The 13,940-nt window shown below is 48.8% G+C and overlaps 1 protein-coding gene across 1 annotated transcript in view; it reads right to left on the minus strand.

Moving 5' to 3' along the window:
- Nucleotides 1-13,940, minus strand: part of ZDHHC3 (zinc finger DHHC-type palmitoyltransferase 3) — a 157,881-nt gene that overhangs the window by 50,988 nt on the left and 92,953 nt on the right. The gene's annotated exons all lie outside the window — the stretch shown is intronic.

Below are 13,940 nucleotides of genomic sequence, written 5' to 3' on the forward strand. Positions count from 1 at the left end.
TCAGGACAGAGGGGGTAATTCAGAGTAGATTGCAGCAGCAAATTTGTTAGCAGTTGGGCAAAACCTTGGCCCTCATTCAGAGTTGTTCGCTAGCTGCTTTCGTTCACAGCGCGGCTATTAGTTGAAAAAGTGTAACTTCTGCAAATGCGTACGGCCCGCAGTACGCACACACAAAGTACTTTCAAACAAAACTATGCAGTTCGGTGAGTGATTGATAGGAAAGGGGTGTTTCTGGGTGGTAACTTGCCATTTTCCGGGAGTGTGCTAAAAAACGCAGGCGTGCCTGGGGAAACGGGGGAGTGGCTGGCCGAACGCAGGGCGTGTTTGTGACGTCAAAGCAGGAACTAAACTGAGTGAAGTGATCGCAAGGTATGAGTAAGTTTCGAGCTGCTCAGAAACAGCATGAACATTTTTACGAGCAGTTCTGCTAACCTTTCGTTTGCACTTCTGCTAAGCTAAGATACACTCCCAGAAGGCGGCGGCCTAGCGTGTGCACTGCTGCTAAAAGCAGGTAGCGAGCGATCAACTCGGAATGAGGGCCCATGTGCACTGCAGGTGTGGCAGATATAACATGTGCAGAGAGAGTTAGATTTTAGTGGGTTATATTGTTTCTGTGCAGGGTAAATACTGGCTGCTTTATTTTTACACTGCTATTTAGATTTCAGTTTGAACACACCCCACCCACATCTAACTCTATCTGCACATGTTATATCTGCCCCCCCCCTCCCCTCCGCAGTGCACATGGTTTTGCACAACTGCTAACAAATCTGCTGCTGCGATCAACTCTGAATTAGGCCCATAGAACAGAAAAAACATGGAAAACACGCCATGAAAGTCACCTCATAGAGGCCCCCATTTATCAAGCCTAGGAGATTGATAAATAGCATGGTGATAAAGTACCAGCCAATCAGCTCCATACTGCCATGTCACAGGCTGTGTTTGAAAAATGACATTTAGGAGCTGGTCGGTTGGTACTTTATCACCGTGCAATTTATCACTTTCCACGGCTTGATAAATCTAAGCATTAGTGTTATCCTCACTCTGACACCACAGCTCCTGAAAGACGTTAGCCCAGATTTATCAAGCCTTGGAGAGTGATAAATAGCCTGGAGATAAAGTACCAACCAATCAGCTACCAAATGTCATTTTTCAAACACAGCCTGTGACATGGCAGTTCAGAGCTGATTGGCTGATACTTTATCACCGTGCAATTTATCACTCTCCAAGGCATGATAAATCTGGGCCAATGTATCTAACTAAATACACAGATCACAGCGCTTGTTAAAAAGATATGTACCTTTATTAATACCATATAAAATTCAGTAATTAATAATAACAAGAAATCTCATCCTGCCGATAAAGCTAAAATAAGAATTTACTTACTGATAATTCTATTTCTCGTAGTCCGTAGTGGATGCTGGGAACTCCGTAAGGACCATGGGGAATAGCGGCTCCGCAGGAGACTGGGCACAAAAGTAAAGCTTTAGGACTACCTGGTGTGCACTGGCTCCTCCCACTATGACTCTCCTCCAAGCCTCAGTAAGGATACTGTGCCCGGACGAGCGTACACAATAAGGAAGGATTTTGAATCCCGGGTAAGACTCATACCAGCCACACCAATCACACCGTACAACCTGTGATCTGAACCCAGTTAACAGCATGATAACAGAGGAGCCTCTGAAAAGATGGCTCACAACAATAATAACCCGATTTTTGTAACAATAACTATGTACAAGTATTGCAGACAATCCGCACTTGGGATGGGCGCCCAGCATCCACTACGGACTACGAGAAATAGAATTATCGGTAAGTAAATTCTTATTTTCTCTGACGTCCTAGTGGATGCTGGGAACTCCGTAAGGACCATGGGGATTATACCAAAGCTCCCAAACGGGCGGGAGAGTGCGGATGACTCTGCAGCACCGAATGAGAGAACTCCAGGTCCTCCTCAGCCAGGGTATCAAATTTGTAGAATTTAGCAAACGTGTTTGCCCCTGACCAAGTAGCTGCTCGGCAAAGTTGTAAAGCCGAGACCCCTCGGGCAGCTGCCCAAGATGAGCCCACCTTCCTTGTGGAATGGGCTTTTACAGATTTTGGCTGTGGCAGGCCTGCCACAGAATGTGCAAGCTGAATTGTACTACAAATCCAATGAGCAATAGTCTGCTTAGAAGCAGGAGCACCCAGCTTGTTGGGTGCATACAGGATAAACAGCGAGTCAGATTTTCTGACTCCAGCCGTCCTGGAAACATATATTTTCAGGGCCCTGACTACGTCCAGCAACTTGGAGTCCTCCAAGTCCCTAGTAGCCGCAGGTACCACAATAGGCTGGTTCAAGTGAAACGCTGAAACCACCTTAGGGAGAAATTGAGGACGAGTCCTCAATTCTGCCCTGTCCGTATGAAAAATTAGGTAAGGGCTTTTATAGGATAAAGCCGCCAATTCTGAGACACGCCTGGCTGAATCCAGTGCTTTCTGGAAGAAAATCGACAGGGCCGAAATTTGAACCTTAATGGACCCTAATTTTAGGCCCATAGACAGTCCTGTTTGCAGGAAATGCAGGAAACGACCCAGTTGAAATTCCTCTGTAGGGGCCTTCCTGGCCTCGCACCACGCAACATATTTACGCCAAATGCGGTGATAATGCTGTACGGTTACATCCTTCCTGGCTTTGATCAGGGTAGGGATGACTTCATCCGGAATGCCTTTTTCCTTCAGGATCCGGCGTTCAACCGCCATGCCGTCAAACGCAGCCGCGGTAAGTCTTGGAACAGACAGGGTCCCTGCTGGAGCAGGTCTTTTCTTAGAGGTAGAGGCCACGGGTCCTCTGTGAGCATCTCTTGAAGTTCCGGGTACCAAGTCCTTCTTGGCCAATCCGGAGCCACGAGTATAGTCCTTACTCCTCTCCTTCTTATGATTCTCAGTACCTTGGGTATGAGAGGCAGAGGAGGGAACACATACACTGACTGGTACACCCACGGTGTTACCAGAGCGTCCACAGCTATTGCCTGAGGGTCCCTTGACCTGGCGCAATACCTGTCTAGTTTTTTGTTGAGGCGGGACGCCATCATGTCCACCTTTGGTTTTTCCCAACGGTTCACAATCATGTGGAAGACTTCTGGGTGAAGTCCCCACTCTCCCGGGTGGAGGTCGTGTCTGCTGAGGAAGTCTGCTTCCCAGTTGTCCACTCCCGGAATGAACACTGCTGACAGTGCTATCACATGATTTTCCGCCCAGCGAAGAATCCGTGCAACTTCTGCCATTGCCCTCCTGCTTCTTGTGCCGCCCTGTCTGTTTACGTGGGCGACTGCCGTGATGTTGTCTGACTGGATCAGCACCGGCTGACCTTGAAGCAGAGGTCTTGCTAGGCTTAGAGCATTGTAGATGGCCCTTAGCTCCAGGATATTTATGTGAAGTGATGTCTCCAGGCTTGACCACAAGCCCTGGAAATTTCTTCCCTGTGTGACTGCTCCCCAGCCTCTCAGGCTGGCATCCGTGGTCACCAGGACCCAGTCTTGAATGCCGAATCTGCGGCCCTCTAGAAGATGAGCACTCTGCAACCACCACAGGAGAGACACCCTTGTCCTTGGTGACAAGATTATCCGCTGATGCATCTGAAGATGCGACCCGGACCATTTGTCTAGCAGATCCCACTGGAAGGTTCTTGCGTGGAATCTGCCGAATGGGATTGCTTCGTAAGAAGCCACCATCTTTCCCAGGACCCTTGTGCATTGATGCACTGAGACTTGGCCTGGTTTTAGGAGATTTCTGACTAGTTCGGATAACTCCCTGGCTTTCTCCTCCGGGAGAAACACCTTTTTCTGGACTGTGTCCAGGATCATCCCTAGGAATAGAAGTCGTGTCGTCGGGATCAGCTGCGATTTTGGAATATTGAGAATCCAACAGTGCTGGTGCAGCACTATCTGAGATAGTGCTACTCTGACTTCCAACTGTTCCCTGGATCGTGCCCTTATCAGGAGATCGTCCAAGTAAGGAATAACTAAAACTCCCTTCCTTCGAAGGAGTATCATCATTTCGGCCATTACCTTGGTAAAGACCCGGGGTGCCGTGGACAATCCAAACGGCAGCGTCTGAAACTGATAGTGACAGTTCTGTACCACAAACCTGAGGTACCCTTGGTGAGAAGGGTAAATTGGGACATGTAGGTAAGCATCTTTGATGTCCAGAGACACCATATAGTCCCCTTCTTCCAGGTTTGCAATCACTGCTCTGAGTGACTCCATCTTGAATTTGAACCTTTGTATGTAAGTGTTCAAGGATTTTAGGTTTAAAATTGGTCTCACCGAGCCGTCCGGCTTCGGTACCACAAATAGTGTGGTATAGTACCCCTTTCCCTGTTGTAGGAGGGGTACCTTGATTATCACCTGCTGGGAATATAGCTTGTGAATGGCTTCCAATACTGCCTCCCTGTCTGAGGGAGACGTCGGTAAAGCAGACTTTAGAAAACGGCGAGGGGGAGACGTCTCGAATTCCAATTTGTACCCCTGAGATACCACCTGAAGGATCCAGGGGTCCACTTGCGAGTGGGCCCACTGCGCACTGAACTTCTTGAGACGGGCCCCCACCGTGCCTGAGTCCGCTTGTAAAGCCCCAGCGTCATGCTGAGGACTTTGCGGAGGCGGGAGAGGGCTTTTGTTCCTGGGAACTGGCTGTTTGTTGCAGCCTTTTTCCTCTCCCTCTGCCACGGGGCAGAAATGAGGCGCCTTTTGCCCGCTTGCCCTTACGGGGCCGAAAGGACTGCGCCTGATAATACGGCGTCTTCTTAGGTTGAGAAGCTACCTGGGGTAAAAATGTGGATTTTCCAGCAGTTGCCGTGGCTACCAGGTCTGATAGACCTACCCCAAATAACTCCTCCCCCTTATAAGGCAATACTTCCATGTGCCTTTTAGAATCCGCATCACCTGACCACTGCCGCGTCCATAAACCTCTTCTTGCAGAAATGGACAGCGCGCTAACTCTTGATGCCAGTCGGCAAATATCCCTCTGTGCATCACGCATATATAGAAATGCATCCCTCAAATGCTCTATAGTCAGTAATATACTGTCCCTATCTAGGGTATCAATATTTTCAGTCAGGGAATCCGACCACGCCAGGCCCGCACTGCACATCCAGGCCGAGGCGATTGCTGGTCGCAGTATAACACCCGTGTGAGTGTATATACATTTTAGGATATTCTCCAGCTTTCTATCGGCAGGTTCCTTTAGGGCAGCCGTATCAGGAGAGGGTAGTGCTACCTGTTTAGACAAGCGTATGAGCGCTTTATCCACCCTAGGGGGTGTTTCCCAACGTGCCCTATCCTCTGGCGGGAAAGGGTACGATGCCAACAACCTTTTAGGAATTATCAGTTTTTTATCGGGGGAAACCCACGCCTCATCACACACTTCATTTAATTCCTCGGATACAGTAAAAACTACAGGCAGTTTTTTCTCACCAAACATAATACCCTTTTTAGTGGTACTTGTATTATCAGAGATATGCAATACATTTTTCATTGCTTCAATCATGTAACGTGTGGCCCTAGTGGAAGTCACGTTTGTCTCCTCATCATCGACACTGGAGTCAGTATCCGTGTCTGTGTCTGCCATTTGAGGTAACAGGCGTTTTAAAGCCCCTGATGGCGTTTGAGACCCCTGGACAGGCACAAGCTGAGTAGCCGGCTGTCTCATGTCGTCAACTGTCTGTCGTAAAGAGCTGACACTGTCACGCAATTCCTTCCATAAGCTCATCCACTCAGGTGTCGACTCCCTAGGGGGTGACAACTCTATAATAGGCAATTGCTCCGCCTCCATCTCATTTTCCTCCTCAAACATGTCGACACAATCGTACCGACACACCGCACACACACAGGGAATGCTCTGATAGAGGACAGGACCCCACTAGCCCTTTGGGGAGACAGAGGGAGAGTATGCCAGCAGACACCAGAGCGCTATATATAGACAGGAATACCACTATAAAATGTGCTTTTCCCTTTATAGCTGCTGTTAGTATTAAAACTGCGCCAATTTAGTGCCCCCTCTCTTTTTTACCCTTTTCTGTAGTGCAGGACTGCAGGGGAGAGTCAGGGAGACGTCCTTCCAGCGGAGCTGTGATGGAAAATGGCGCCCGTGTGCTGAGGAGATAGGCTCCGCCCCCTTCTCGGCGGCCTTTTCTCCCGCTTTTTGGTGAGTTCTGGCAGGGGTTAAAATACATCCATATAGCCCTGGGGGTTATATGTGGTGTATTTATGCCAGCCAAGGTGTTTACATTGCTGCTCAGGGCGCCCCCCCCTAGCGCCCTGCACCCTCAGTGACCGAAGTGTGAAGTGTGCCTGAGTAACAATGGCGCACAGCTGCAGTGCTGTGCGCTACCTTGTTGAAGACTGATGTCTTCTGCCGCTGATTTTTCCGGACCTCTTCTTGCTTCTGGCTCTGTAAGGGGGCCGGCGGCGCGGCTCTGGGACCGAGCTCCGAGGCTGGGCCTGTGTTCGGTCCCTCTGGAGCTAATGGTGTCCAGTAGCCTAAGAAGCCCAGGCTACCACCACTTAGATAGGTTCGCTTCTTCTCCCCTTAGTCCCTCGATGCAGTGAGCCTGTTTCCAGCAGGTCTCACTGAAAATAAAAAACCTAAAACTAAACTTTCACTAAGAAGCTCAGGAGAGCCCCTAGTGTGCACCCTTCTCGGCCGGGCACAAAAATCTAACTGAGGCTTGGAGGAGGGTCATAGGGGGAGGAGCCAGTGCACACCAGGTAGTCCTAAAGCTTTACTTTTGTGCCCAGTCTCCTGCGGAGCCGCTATTCCCCATGGTCCTTACGGAGTTCCCAGCATCCACTAGGACGTCAGAGAAATATTTATCTTAGAACATTCACTATATGTGGGTAAGAGACTCAGTACGCAATCGGCGTATGGGGTACCGTAAGGGTACGCAATTAGCGTAGCAGATGCTTAGCCGTGGTCGAGACGCACATGTGGCACGCTCGCTCACAGCTTAACGCTTGGTGTCGAACACGCTATAGGCGGCCGACTACCGTAATGATACGCTACTAGCGTAGCGGACGCTGTGACCGCGAGGGGAACACGAGCGGCGCAGACGCTCACGGGATGACACTCAGTAAACCTTGTATGCAACACACTATGATTGAGTTTGTATTGTAAACCTTACAACTGAAATACTGCAGCGATATAACGCTGCTTAACCTTGCTAGTGTAAATGCTGTTTGAGCGATTAAGTCGCTCTGAATACCCTCTGCAATGTAATAAACACACAATACCTTGCTAAGGCTCCAAAACCTTTACTAACAGGATTAAGTTATATTAAAAGGGGAAATACAGTTGACAATTCATACACTACAAGCTAACATCAATATCTAACAAAATAACTACACATAAATACATAATAGCAGCACAATAGCAAACAATAACATACAATGAGAGAGAGAGAGAGAGAGATCGTGGCACAATTACAATCAGAGATTAAGAATGGTCACAGAGAGAGTACTTACACACTGGGGAGTGATTCGCTGCGCATGTCCTGGTTACCAGCTCTGGGTTAGTCAATGATGAAAACCGTTGTGGAGAGAAGACTCTTGTGTCCCCAAGCCTATTTCAAACTATATTTATGTACTAGCTCAAGACATACTTCAATAGATACTATGTGTCCTCTTTTCATTGGTTAGGGGGTGGGACATGTATTGCACCTGGGATCATTGGTTAGTTCAAGAAATGGGCGATGGCTAGGACTTGTCAGTATTCTAAATTCCTCTCTTGGTTGTATTGGGGAAACCTATTGTTTGGATCTTTCAAACAAACTCTGTCTCTGTGCTTTGTTTACCCTCTGGTCACCTCTTTCAGTTGAGACAATGACATCTCGGCACTCATTATTCTGGAGAGAAACCTGGACCTATTCATAAACAAAGGTATAAGCCCTCTTCATAGAATCTCAAAGCTTAGTGTAAGTAAGGCTATTTGTTTTCGGTCTGTGTGAAAGAGGTGACTGAATTCCAGTCCCCCACCCTGCATTTGTGTAATTTATTCTGAATGCAATTAATCTTATGTTCTACTTCTGTGCATAACCATGAGCAGGAACTATGCGAATCCCTCCCAACTGTCATAGACACAACACTTCTTCAATACCCCACAGCTGGACACCAAATACTACCCTCCAACCTTTATCTGAACCCTCCCAGCATGTAAAGGAGAATTTCTCAGGTCCAAGAACCGTTTTAAACTTACCATACTTGCTGACATTATTAAGGGGAATATTAACTATAAAACGCATTATATTGGTTAAATATGTAGCGATCGAGTCGCTCGCTAGTCGCACACAAACACCGCCGTAAATACCCATCTCCCTGCGCAGGCGACGTTAGAGCGTCCCCTACGCGACCTGAGGGGATGCGTACGCACGGGGGGGTCGGTGCGCGAGCAGCGGGCACGTGCATTGGGGTTAGTACAAGGCATCATAGGTCGCTATATTTTTCGACTTTGACACTGCGTTCCGGTCAGTCCTGCAGAGTATTAAACACAAAATGCAGTTTTAACTCCCAGCCTTGAAAGTATGATTAATATATAGGCTTTTCAAGCTCCGCTGATTGGTTAGTCTCTTGACTTTAAATGGTTAAGAATAATTAGCGATGCAATGGTTAGTATCACTGGTATTGACTGATTAGTTGCAACAAATATTAAAATCAGTGTTTAGTAGTTAGTACAGCATGCTGTTTTCTTTAACTTTGAAACAATGGCAGTGATCCACACGAATGTGTATGTAAAAATAAGATTTTACTTACCGATAAATCTATTTCTCGTAGTCCGTAGTGGATGCTGGGACTCCGTCAGGACCATGGGGATTAGCGGCTCCGCAGGAGACAGGGCACAAAAATAAAGCTTTAGGATCAGGTGGTGTGCACTGGCTCCTCCCCCTATGACCCTCCTCCAAGCCTCAGTTAGGATACTGTGCCCGGACGAGCGTACACAATAAGGAAGGATTTTGAATCCCGGGTAAGACTCATACCAGCCACACCAATCACACCGTACAACTTGTGATCTGAACCCAGTTAACAGTATGACAAACGTAGGAGCCTCTGAACAGACGGCTCACAACAATAACAACCCGATTTTTTTGTAACAATAACTATGTACAAGTATTGCAGACAATCCGCACTTGGGATGGGCGCCCAGCATCCACTACGGACTACGAGAAATAGATTTATCGGTAAGTAAATTCTTATTTTCTCTGACGTCCTAGTGGATGCTGGGAACTCCGTAAGGACCATGGGGATTATACCAAAGCTCCCAAACGGGCGGGAGAATGCGAATGACTCTGCAGCACCGAATGAGAGAACTCCAGGTCCTCTTTAGCCAGGGTATCAAATTTGTAGAATTTTACAAACGTGTTCTCCCCCGACCACGTAGCTGCTCGGCAGAGTTGTAATGCCGAGACCCCTCGGGCAGCCGCCCAGGATGAGCCCACCTTCCTTGTGGAATGGGCCTTGACAGATTTAGGCTGTGGCAGGCCTGCCACAGAATGTGCAAGTTGAATTGTGCTACAAATCCAACGAGCAATCGTCTGCTTAGAAGCAGGAGCACCCAGCTTGTTGGGTGCATACAGTATAAACAGCGAGTCAGATTTTCTGACTCCAGCCGTCCTTGAAATATATATTTTCAATGCCCGGACAACGTCCAGCAACTTGGAATCCTCCAAATCGCTAGTAGCCGCAGGCACCACAATAGGCTGGTTCAGGTGAAACGCTGACACCACCTTAGGCAGAAACTGAGGACGCGTCCGCAGTTCTGCCCTGTCCGAATGGAAAATCAGATATGGGCTTTTATACGATAAAGCCGCCAATTCTGATACTCTCCTGGCTGAAGCCAGGGCTAGTAGCATGGTTACTTTCCACGTAAGATATTTCAAATCCACCGATTTGAGTGGCTCAAACCAATGGGATTTGAGAAAATCCAAAACTACATTAAGGTCCCACGGAGCCACTGGGGGCACAACCGGGGGCTGTATATGTAGTACTCCTTTTACAAAAGTCTGGACTTCAGGAACTGAAGCCAATTCTTTCTGGAAGAAAATCGATAGGGCCGAAATTTGAACCTTAATGGACCCCAATTTGAGGCCCATAGACAATCCTGTTTGCAGGAAATGTAGGAATCGACCCAGTTGAAATTCCTCCGTGGGGGCCTTCCTGGCCTCACACCACGCAACATATTTTCTCCAAATGCGGTGATAATGTTGTGCAGTCACCTCCTTCCTGGCTTTTACCAGTGTAGGAATGACCTCTTCCGGAATGCCTTTTTCCCTTAGAATTCGGCGTTCAACCGCCATGCCGTCAAACGCAGCCGCGGTAAGTCTTGGAATAGACATGGTCCCTGCTGAAGCAGGTCCCGTCTTAGAGGTAGAGGCCACGGATCTTCCGTGAGCATCTCCTGAAGTTCCGGGTACCAAGTTCTTCTTGGCCAATCCGGAGCCACGAGTATCGTTCTTACTCCCCTTTGCCGTATAATTCTCAGTACTTTTGGTATGAGAGGCAGAGGAGGAAACACATACACTGACTGGAACACCCACGGTGTTACCAGAGCGTCCACAGCTATTGCCTGAGGGTCTCTTGACCTGGCGCAATACCTGTCCAGTTTTTTGTTGAGGCGAGACGCCATCATATCCACCTTTGGTTTTTCCCAACGGTTCACAATCATGTGGAAGACTTCTGGATGAAGTCCCCACTCTCCCGGGTGTAGATCGTGTCTGCTGAGGAAGTCTGCTTCCCAGTTGTCCACTCCCGGAATGAACACTGCTGACAGTGCTATCACATGATCTTCCGCCCAGCGAAGAATCCTTGCAGCTTCTGCCATTGCTCTCCTGCTTCTTGTGCCGCCCTGTCTGTTTACGTGGGCGACTGCCGTGATGTTGTCCGACTGGATCAACACCGGCTGACCCTGAAGCAGGGGTTTTGCCAGGCTTAGAGCATTGTAAATCGCTCTTAGCTCCAGTATATTTATGTGAAGAGACATCTCCAGGCTTGACCATACTCCCTGGAAGTTTCTTCCCTGTGTGACCGCTCCCCAGCCTCTCAGACTGGCATCCGTGGTCACCAGGACCCAGTCCTGTATGCCGAATCTGCGGCCCTCTAACAGATGAGCACTCTGCAACCACCACAGAAGAGACACCCTTGTCCGTGGCGATAAGGTTATCCGCTGATGCATCTGCAGATGCGATCCGGACCATTTGTCCAGCAGATCCCACTGAAAAGTTTGTGCGTGGAATCTGCCGAATGGAATCGCTTCGTAAGAAGCCACCATCTTTCCCAGGACTCTTGTGCATTGATGCACAGACACTTTTCCTGGTTTTAGGAGGTTCCTGACAAGTTCGGATAACTCCCTGGCTTTCTCCTCCGGAAGAAACACCTTTTTCTGAACCGTGTCCAGAATCATTCCCAGGAACAGCAGACGTGTCGTCGGGTTCAATTGAGATTTTGGAAAATTCAGAATCCACCCGTGCTGTTGCAGCACTACTTGGGTTAGTGCTACTACGTCTTCCAGCTGTTCTCTGGACCTTGCCCTTATCAGGAGATCGTCCAAGTAAGGGATAATTAATACGCCTTTTCTTCGCAGAAGAAACATCATCTCGGCCATTACCTTGGTAAAGACCCGAGGTGCCGTGGACAACCCAAACGGCAGCGTCTGAAACTGATAATGACAGTTTTGCACCACGAACCTGAGGTACCCTTGGTGTGAAGGGCAAATTGGGACATGCAGGTAAGCATCCTTGATGTCCAGGGACACCATAAAGTCCCCTTCTTCCAGATTCGCTATCACTGCTCTGAGTGACTCCATCTTGAACTTGAATTTTTGTATGTACAGGTTCAAAGATTTCAGATTTAGAATAGGTCTTACCGAGCCGTCCGGCTTCGGTACCACAAATAGCGTGGAGTAATACCCCTTTCCCTGTTGTAGGAGGGGTACCTTGACTATCACCTGCTGAGAAAACAGCTTGTGAATGGCTTCCAATACCGTCGCCCTGTCTGAGGGAGACGTTGGCAAAGCAGACTTTAGGAACCGGCGAGGGGGAGACTTCTCGATTTCCAACCTGTAACCCTGAGATACTACCTGCAGGATCCAGGGGTCCACCTGTGAGCAAGCCCACTGCGCGCTGAAATTCTTGAGTCGACCCCCCACCGCTCCTGAGTCCGCTTGTAAAGCCCCAGCGTCATGCTGAGGGCTTTGCAGAACCCGGGGAGGGCTTCTGTTCCTGGGAAGGAGCTGCTTGCTGCCCTCTCTTACCCTTTCCCCTGCCTCGGGGCAGATATGACTGTCCTTTTGCCCGCTTGTTCTTATAGGACCGAAAGGACTGCGGCTGAAAAGACGGTGTCTTTTTCTGTTGGGAGGGGGTCTGAGGTAAAAAGGTGGATTTCCCGGCAGTTGCCGTGGCCACCAGATCCGATAGACCCACGCCAAATAATTCCTCCCCTTTATACGGCAATACTTCCATATGCCGTTTGGAATCCGCATCACCTGACCACTGTCGCGTCCATAAACTTCTTCTGGCAGATATGGACATCGCACTTACTCTCGATGCCAGAGTGCAAATATCCCTCTGAGCATCTCGCATATAAAGAAAAGCATCCTTTAATTGCTCTAAAGTCAATAAAATACTGTCCCTATCCAGGGTATCAATATTTTCAGTCAGGGAATCCGACCAGACCACCCCAGCACTGCACATCCAGGCTGAGGCGATGGCTGGTCGCAGTATAACACCAGTATGTGTGTATATACTTTTTAGGGTAGTTTCCAGCCTCCTATCAGCTGGATCCTTGAGGGCGGCCGTATCAGGAGACGGTAACGCCACTTGTTTTGATAAGCGTGTGAGCGCCTTATCCACCCTAGGGGGTGTTTCCCAGCGCGCCCTAACCTCTGGCGGGAAAGGGTATAATGCCAATAACTTTTTTGAAATTAGCACTTTTCTATCTGGGTTAACCCACGCTTCATCACATACATCATTCAATTCCTCTGATTCAGGAAAAACTACAGGTAGTTTTTTCACACCCCACATAATACCCCTTTTTGTGGTACTTGCAGTATCAGAGATATGTAAAGCCTCCTTCATTGCCGTGATCATATAACGTGTGGCCCTACTGGAAAATACGTTTGTTTCTTCACCGTCGACACTAGATTCAGTGTCCGTGTCTGGGTCTGTGTCGACCGACTGAGGTAAAGGGCGTTTTACAGCCCCTGACGGTGTCTGAGACGCCTGGGCAGGTACTAACTGGTTTGCCGGCCGTCTCATGTCGTCAACTGATTTTTGTAATGTGCTGACATTATCACGTAATTCCATAAACAAAGCCATCCATTCCGGTGTCGACTCCCTGGGGGGCGACATCACCATTACCGGCAATTGCTCTGCCTCCACACCAACATCGTCCTCATACATGTCGACACACACGTACCGACACACAGCAGACACACAGGGAATGCTCTATTGAAGACAGGACCCCACTAGCCCTTTGGGGAGACAGAGGGAGAGTTTGCCAGCACACACCCAAGCGCTATAATATATATGGGAACAACCCTATATAAGTGTTGTATCCTTATAGCAGCTTAAATATAGTAATATCGCCAAAAAAAGTGCCCCCCCTCTCTGTTTTACCCTGTTTCTGTAGTGCAGTGCAGGGGAGAGTCCTGGGAGCCTTCCTCACAGCGGAGCTGAGCAGGAAAATGGCGCTGTGTGCTGAGGAGAATAAGCCCCGCCCCCTATTTCGGCGGGCTCTTCTCCCGGAGTTTGTGAGATCTGGCAGGGGTTAAATACATCCATATAGCCTCAAGGGTGTCAAAGTCAGAAAAATATCCCCATGCACGTTGCCATATTTGCACCGCACACTGGTCCGTGCTGCGCATGCGTACGCTCTCCCGTGAAGGCGCATACCCGCAATAGCGTGCACTCGCAGGCGCGG

The sequence above is a fragment of the Pseudophryne corroboree genome, chromosome 5 (genome assembly GCF_028390025.1).
Source record: "Pseudophryne corroboree isolate aPseCor3 chromosome 5, aPseCor3.hap2, whole genome shotgun sequence".
Taxonomy (NCBI): Eukaryota; Metazoa; Chordata; class Amphibia; order Anura; family Myobatrachidae; genus Pseudophryne; species Pseudophryne corroboree.